Below are 8,985 nucleotides of genomic sequence, written 5' to 3'. Positions count from 1 at the left end.
GCATGGGGTTTTTACCGGATCCATCGGATCCATTTCATTATACAACCTCTACGTCACCGGCCGCTAGCTGTCCCAGCATGGGGACCCTATTGCTAAAACGGTCTGACCAAATATGATTTACGGGGATCTTAGTGATAAATCCGTCCGTCAAGCTGTACCGCCGGCAACATACCAATACTATGGCGAAGATTTTAGTGAGAAATCTGTCCGTCCAGCCAGGCCATTGGAGCAGCCGGTACCGGTGATAGTAGGACCGTCGCCACTATTCAGGCCGACCACAAGCCAGACTAACCAGCCGGCAGGGCCGACCGTCCATATGTTCACGGCTTATGCACAAGGGGGAGTTAGTGACAGTGTCAAGGATGACGGAATCGCGTCATCAATGCCACCTGGTATGCTCTATCCAGAAATGCCAGCTATTCCAGAACACGACTCTGCACACAGTGAGGGTGACGAAACTTCTGCAAATCAGCCGTACACAGATCCAACCATGGAACGGACTGAGTTTGGCTTCAAGGCGGCAGTGGAAGAAATGTATAGGGTGATGGCAACTTCAGAATGCCCTCCACCTCCTACCGCCACTCAAGACTACAAAGTTAAGGTGTCTGTAGATCTTGACGGGGAGGAAGAGACGCCGTCCTTCCGGATCCTTCCCCAGTTGGCAAAAATTAAGGAGATCGATGATCGTCTATCAGGACGAATAGGTGATCCGGGGAATGCTATGGAGTTTCTCACCAATCTGAATCTGGTACGGCTTCCTCGTGCTCACGTAATCCGGATCGTCGAACTCGTCGAGTCCGTTTCCAACAGGACGTGGATTTCAGCGAGAGAATTCTTGCAACTCCTCGGATTATTCAATGTGGCGGCGGACTTGATCCCGCTTGGCCGTCTTTTTCTGCGTCCCTTACAAATGACATTACTGGCACAATGGCGCCCCTTTTCAAGTCCCCTCAATCAAACAATAATGATCACGCCCGAGATACGATCATTTCTGCATCAGTGGCACAACCCCGGTTGGCTGTCCACGGGGATTCCTCTGGAGATGCACCAAGCGGAGATAACGGTATGTACCGACTCCAGTACCTACGGTTGGGGTGCCCACCTGTTGCCAGACTTCGCTACAGTCAGCGGCACATGGGAGCCAGGGGAGAGGCCTCTCCACATCAACCTTTTAGAAATGAGGGCTGTCATCAATGCCTTTCATTTCTGGAAGGATCAACTCTCAGGAAAAACTGTCCTCATTATGTCAGACAACTCTGTGGTGGTGACTCACCTCCTCAAACAAGGGGGCACCAAATCGCCAGACCTGTGCATTCTGATCTGGCAGTTTCTACGTTGGTGCGACAACCTCCACATCAACGTACAAATCAGACACATTCCCGGCAGACTCAATGTCTTGGCCGACACTCTATCCAGGAAAGGTCAAGTCATTCACACGGAATGGTCACTCCATCAATCAGTCTTTCTTCGGATTTGCACACTTTGGGGGCGTCCGATGATCGATCTTTTTGTGACAAGTTGGAATCGCAAGTTGCCCATCTTCATCTCTCCGGTTCCAGACCCAGAGGCTTGGGCCGTGGACGCTCTGTCAATCAGCTGGGAGGGGTTGTGGGCATTCGCCTACCCTCCCACGGTGTTGGTACCGAAAATAATCCAGAAGTTAAGGGGTCAGAACTGTCGGATGATTCTGATTGCCCCTCTCAGATGGAACAAGTCCTGGGTCACCGATCTACTCGATCTAGCGATAGATCTACCCAGGAAGATTCCAACCAGCCCAAATCTTCTCAAACAACCGTGGTCACGGGTGTTCCACCCCTGCCCGGACCGTCTTCTTCACGCTTGGCTCTTGTCCGGACAGCCTTGCGAGACAAACAATTTAAACCTTTGATTGTGGAGAGAATCTCAAGAGCAAGAAGGCCCTCCACTCTGAAGGCTTACGAGGGAAATGGCGTGTTTTCAGGGACTGGTGCCATATCAATAACATCGTCCCTTTGAGTGTCTCAATTCCTCAACTGGCCGACTTTCTTCTCTGGCTTTTCGAGGAGAAACAGCTGGCCCCAATTACTATCAAAGGCTACCGCTCCATGATATCAGACACATTCCGCCATCATGGTAGATGTGATGTTGGGCATAACAAAGATCTATCAGACCTTTTAGCCAATTTTGATTTCAATCGACCAAAATCCCTCACCCGGTTTCCAAAATGGAATCTGTCCTGGGTTTAACATGGCTCAATTCGGACAAATTTGAACCTTTAGCCCACACTTCTTTAAAGCTACTATCATACAAAACATGTTTCTTGATAGCCTTAGCTTCAGCATGCAGGGTGAGCGAGTTACATGCCCTTTCCAGTGACCCGAACTTTCTTCAGTTCAGATCAGATGGTTCGGTGGTCCTCCTGACGCAACCAGGCTTTTGTAGCCAAAAATAGGTTACCATCCATTGGCAATCAAAGAATCGTCATTCGCTCGCTCTCATCCATAGATAAGTCAAGAGCAACAGCCATGCAAGATCCTGTTTGTACACTCAAGCACTATTTAAAACGCACAGAGGCGTATCGGGACACACGTAAGCGCCTCTTTCTTCCGGTCAAAGCTGGTAAACGGGATATCACCCCTCAAGCCCTTGCTTCATGGCTGAAGTGGGTTATACGCTCAGCGCACTCTGAGGTCTCACAAGATCAGAGTCGCCTCATGAAGATTACGGCTCATGAGATTAGAGCAATCTCGACGAGCCTTGCATTCGAACGCAATGTTTCGATCCGAGATATAATAGAAGCTGTTGGCTGGCATGCAGAATCAACCTTCTCCAGTTTTTATCTCAGAGATTTGGCTTCGCAGAGGCAAACCTTGAATCTGGTAGGTCCGGTGTCGGCAGCCCAGATGACCACCAGACCCATTTAAAACAATCAGCACAGCCTATCAGCTTCGCTGGATTCGCCAGTGAAATTTCGTAGGTAAGAAGATTTCAGTAACTATCTTCTTAACCGTATATAGGGGTCACATATCACGGGACCCTAGGCTGTGTTGCTGATGAAATTAGGAGAACGGGTTAACTTTCAAATGGGGAATCCAGCCATCATTCCCTAGAAGGTACCCGGGGTGGAGGTAGGATGCTCAACATTCCCTCCTCCTATTACCTATTCTCCTAACGTTAATGTGATCGGGGAACGTATTTGAAGGAGAAAGCAAATTTTTAGTAAATTATGTTTCTCCGAGAATACTTACTCGATCACATTACTTAAAAACCCTCCCAACCACCCCGCTATGCGAGCATCCTCGTATAATATATATCGCTCAGCTTACAAAACTAGTGACACCTGGCGGTGGCAAGGGGAGGTAAGGGGCAAGAGTTATTGCCCTTTGGTCTATATGAGATAGACAGAAAGACGAATTTTCGTCTTTTAGTAGGGCTGGATTCGAAAGGTAGCAGGCTTAGATCCCTAACGTTAATGTGATCGGGTAAGTATTCTCGGAGAAACATAATTTACTAAAAATTTGCTTTCTTTCAAGTTAGATCTCAATGCAATTTGCTTAGACCCAGTTCTGCCATTGCATAATGCACCAGCAGATCAGGGTCTGTGTTCTTGGAAACTGAACAGCAAGTATATAAGGTAGCTGACACTTCGGATGGAATTGTTGAAAAGCAAACTTTGCAATGAAGTCATTTCTCAGAAACTTGCATACACACTAATGTAACTCCATTATGAATAGACCAATAAATCAGCCCTTCATCCATGATGGGACTGATTTTCGGGTGAAGGGCTGATATCACCTATTCATTAAAAGCTGCAATTATCTGTATGCAAAGTTGGCTGCACATATTGGTGTACATTTTATACACTTACCGGTATTTCTCATGGCTGCGCAGCTACCATCAGCTGGAGGGTTCTTTTGGTGACATGTACATTATATTTCTGGAGCAAATTATATGTTTGATGACTTGTAAATCCACCTGGAATAGCACAACCATCTGTCCTGTGGCCATTTGAATTTCGCTCTTGAAATGACTGTTACCAGTTAATGTTATTTGTCTAAAGTATACGCAGGTTTGTTCTGGAAAGATCTCCATGCAGCAAAATTGCACATTTTAAGGAATAGGTCACATCAGACCGCCATATCATCTATCAGTATCAACACAGATTTGGAGGGTGAATTTATTGGACTACATCATGACCTTCATCTTGGGAGGCTTTATACACTTGAGGAACAATCATCTGAAGTGCTTATATCATGCACAAGAGAAAACGGGTATTTGTATTTAGCCACATTTGTCCAACCAGTTTTCAAGTAAAATCATCAAAATATACTCACTTTATAAACCTAAGTCTCTGTAGCTTAGTTTTATTGCTTGAAAGACCTTTATGTTAGACATATTTTCTTCATTCTTTGGATGCTTGGTGATATAGTATGTGCTAGTGAAATTGTAGAATGTTCTGGATGTTCATGAAGGTGGATGGCAACAAAGAAACCATTAAATCTTGTTTGAATATTTACACCAACATATAATTTGTGTCACCCAACATTTTTTGGACTCGTAGTTTAAACATAGTGTATTACCAATAAAAGTTGTATACATGCATTTGTAAGAAGGATTGGAAACAAGTTAAAATGAACTTGCATGTTCCTCTTTGTTATACAAAACAATCTCATGTACAAATAATGAAAAGTATTAATGGAAGATTAAGCATAAAAACTGGTAAGAACATGCACACAAATTTGGAATCGTAATCATGCAATTTGCAAACTTAAGAAATCATTTTTGAGGATTTTATGTAATAAAAATATTTTCTCATGAAATAACACAATATATAATGAAATGGCATTAAAAATGTTTAAATATGTCAAGTAATTTTGGGTAATTCTAAGAGAATGTATGTAAAGAAAATGTTTTAGGAATACGGTTTATCTCTAAACGACAACCACAATAACATTTACCAAGTTGATGACAATTTTAAAAACAAAATGGATTAAGTTCTAAACACATTTTCTCACTAAATGGAAAGTACATGATGAATCACTTAATAGTTTGGAACCAGATGGAAACATCTTGACATTAAATAAGTGACATATGGAGATAAAGAATGCATTAGAACATGAAGGAGTTAAAACATGCAGAGCATGCAAATATATGGTGATTACAAAACCAGAGGAACAAAAAAAAAGTTAATCTAAAAGCATCACCAGTAATCAACAAATGGTACACAAGAAAATCTTGATAATGCAGCTACAATCCACATGTCTTGCAGATTACTAATGCCAAAGAAGAAATGAAAAGAGATAAAATTTAAACAAAAAATGAAAAAGTTCCGGCTAGAGCTGAAAACGGATACATCTACAGTGTGTAGATGTACAGATTTTTACTATACTAAACTAAGTTTTAGAACATTTTACATCTAGTCGGTGAAATTAAACCACACCATTAAATAGTGTGACCTATATTGGAGATAAAAATTAGTTGGAAACTGTTATAAATGCTACAGAGAAAAGTAGATGCTGGACATGGAAAACACAAAATGACAGTGCAAAGTATAGAATATATCAGGGATGTAAAGAGTGTAAAATAGACAAGATTAAAGAGGTATAATAATAGAGGAAATTAAAAGAATAGATAAATCAACAAAGTACATGTAAATAGAAGCTCAATATATTTACACTAGGAAAGTTAATCTTATTTTTAACCCAAATAATAGGGTTTAGATAAGTAAAGATATACAATACTATTTATACAGGTCCATATGAAAAATTTGGGGACTCGAACCCTAAACTAATGCACTCAAGTTCCAAAGTAATGGACTATAGTCAATAAATAACGGACTTAAGATTAAACAAAAATAACGTACAGACAGACCCTACCCTTGTTCAGCAAGTCAGTTTGATTGAAATCAATTTAATGGAAACGTTAATCCTTATATATTCTGAAACACTCTCAACAACATAGAAAATGTTTTTGATGAGATAAAAATATACCATACAAAAAAACATAAAAGTTTCTACCATGCAAACCTATCAACGTTTTTGAAACTAAATATCAAAGATAACTGCAAAGGAAGAAAAAGACCAATACGGAGAACATTGCAACATGAAATCTTGGTAAAATCCCATATTTTATGCAGTATGAAAGACAGCTGATTGTTGGATTTTCTACTGACATTTAATAAAGTTTACCAGAGTTAATTGAATAACTTATACAGGTTTCACATTTACTTTGAGATATCGGAAAACTGTTGTCTGAATGTGATACACATTTAACTGGTGAAGATCCTATTAATCGAATGGAGAATATAATCTGAAACAATTTGAACAATCCTTACTGTAAATACCTCCAAGACATGAGCAGAACATTGATAGATGATATCAGGTATACATTATTGCACTAGAAACTAATTGTTGGAACATGTACCAGCGTAATAAAACATGTTGAAGGCTGTGTGTGCTGAAAACAGCAGCTCTATTAACGTAAGCTTTACTCATTCCTATCAGATATAATAAATAATTAATTTGATCACAAATGAAAATAGCAAATGAGATGTGCAAAAGCAAGTCAACCCATTTAGGCTGGAAAGAAACAAATTCACCAGTGCTACTAAGAAAACGAGATTTCACACTGCCAAAAATTCCATACAATGTTTCTGCTGCTGATACAAAAATAACCAATATTTATAAAGCCCATTTTAATGTGTCAACAAATGAATCAACTTTGCCTCCTGATATAGACAGACCAACAATATATATATATATATATATATATATATATATATATATATATATATATATATATATATATATATATATATATATCGGCGTTTGAGCCTAATGGTAATTTTACTAAAACTTTCAAACTGGTTTTTCTTTAGTATTTTCTCTGAACACTTCCATCAAACTGTACTAGGTGTCCAACTACTTGTACTTTCATGCTTTCAACACTTTCCAACTGCACTTGAAATTTGTCTGTATTGTGCAGGTCCCTTTTCCTACTACTCTTATTTTCTTCAAACCTTTGTCATAAGATTTAATATCGGTTTTCATATTTCTTGTCTTTGATTTGACAACCTCCACTTAATTTACAGAACGCCTTAATTATGTTTACTCGTGTGTAGTGAATACTCTCTTTACAGTGTGGAGAAGTTATCAACTCTTAACTCTTTTATGATAGCTGTCTATTAAATATTATGCTTCCCTTGTTGATTAATCGGCTCCTTTATGGTAATCACTTGCATTCCATTATTCTTGGAGACCTATAATGTATGTCTTTGAACAACAATAGGTTAAAATGGATATTTATGTTACACCTCAAGAGAACGTACCAATTACAAGTTGTCAGTTTGTTTTATCAAAACAACATCTTCGCTAGTCAAGGTTCCGATATGATTAATCTACACCTTGGAAGATATATTGGTGCTTTGTCCTAACAACATCTATTAGATATCATGAGTTGCCTCTCTTAGTATGCAATGCCAACTAACTAACAGCATGGTGCATCGTACATGGCCGAAAATAGTGGAAGCAATTGACCTAAAAAGGATAACTTGTAAATTTAAAATCGAAAGTATGACTATGTACCCGAAGGAAGCCTTTACATGTGTATTTGAGCAAAAGGTATATGTGCAAAGACAGACCGGCAGTGGAAACTTGCTTTTTTATCAGTCCATTCAAGTTGTATTCTCCCCTTGTCTCGATCATGTAGAACAGTGTTCAAATTTGAACAACTTAATTTTGATTGGATGCAGATGCTTGCTGCCGCATCCAGTGAAATTCACAAACCTGAAGCACAGAAATATCTGCTCGATACGCCAAGGTTTAGATAGGGTTATCATTATCGGAACCTTGGCTAGCGAAGATGATCCAATCTAATGTTTTAACTACTCCTATCAAGTCTGACCTGCTATGGTTCTGGGTGTTAGCATCAGCTCGATGCTACCATTCCTCGAGATTTGAACTGTCTTATTCTTACCAAAGAATAAAGTTTACGTGAATGAAAATTCATAAAATGTATTTTAAGCCATTTCGCATCAAATAACATACTTTTCTTACAAACTGGCGCACTTTTACCAATTGGCATTGCGTAAAGTGTTATTTCAAATTGTAATATATTGTACAGACTAAAAGAAGGTGATTTGGCAAACTCTATTTTAGTGTTTTAGCACAGGTACAGTAATTAATATTAGATCAACGATTAATATATAAATGATTATTTCAATTGCTAAACTTTGTTCTAATCCTAGCATGCATGACATGAGACATTTGATCACCAACATAATGGTAACAAGAATGGTTTCTCTTTCTCGATTTGATTACGTTTGGAAATTATGTAATAAAGGATTATTTCTTACTTCTATATTTAATGAATTCCATGCTTGAGTTGTAGAGCAAACTCAATTTCTTGAGTAACTTTCTTTACTTTCGAGGAAGAAGTCGTAGTTTATTCAAATTTAGTAGTTTCCATATTCTCTACATGAAAGTCGAATCACACAGGAGAATAAAATGTTATAAATTGTAAATAACTAAATAAATGTATGGTTTATAATGGCAGAGTCATGCCTTTCCACCTGTGTTTATGGTACAGGTATTTTGTTTGTAACCATTATATGTAAATATTCTCATCACTTTTGTATTTAAGTTTAGTTCGCTTTATGACATAGAAGAGCCAATGTAACCTTCACCCCTCCCCAGCACCAGCATCTGCACAAATAAAAGCTGAGTCTCAACCATTATTTCTTGCTAGGTAATAGGCAGTGGTTTGGAGTGACAGAGGATGATATCTCTGTAGGGGAAGCCGGGGCTAGTTGATACTGGGGCAAGTTGATACAAGCGGTATTACTTACTTAGTTATTTTCAGGAAAGCTCTATCTTGTATCTATTTTTAGATGCACGCGAGATATCTACGCTGCATTTCCGGCAAGCCGTAAACCTCGTTGGTCTTCAAGTTATCGGATGTTTTTAATTTGCGAGTTGCGTTGAAAAGTTTTTGAAGATTTCTTGCTAG

The sequence above is a fragment of the Sinohyriopsis cumingii genome, chromosome 17, assembly GCF_028554795.1.
Source record: "Sinohyriopsis cumingii isolate HCF-2022 chromosome 17, ASM2855479v2, whole genome shotgun sequence".
Classification (NCBI taxonomy): domain Eukaryota; kingdom Metazoa; phylum Mollusca; class Bivalvia; order Unionida; family Unionidae; genus Sinohyriopsis; species Sinohyriopsis cumingii.
The sequence above is the reverse complement of the archived record's forward strand: the minus strand, read 5'-3'. Positions refer to the sequence as shown.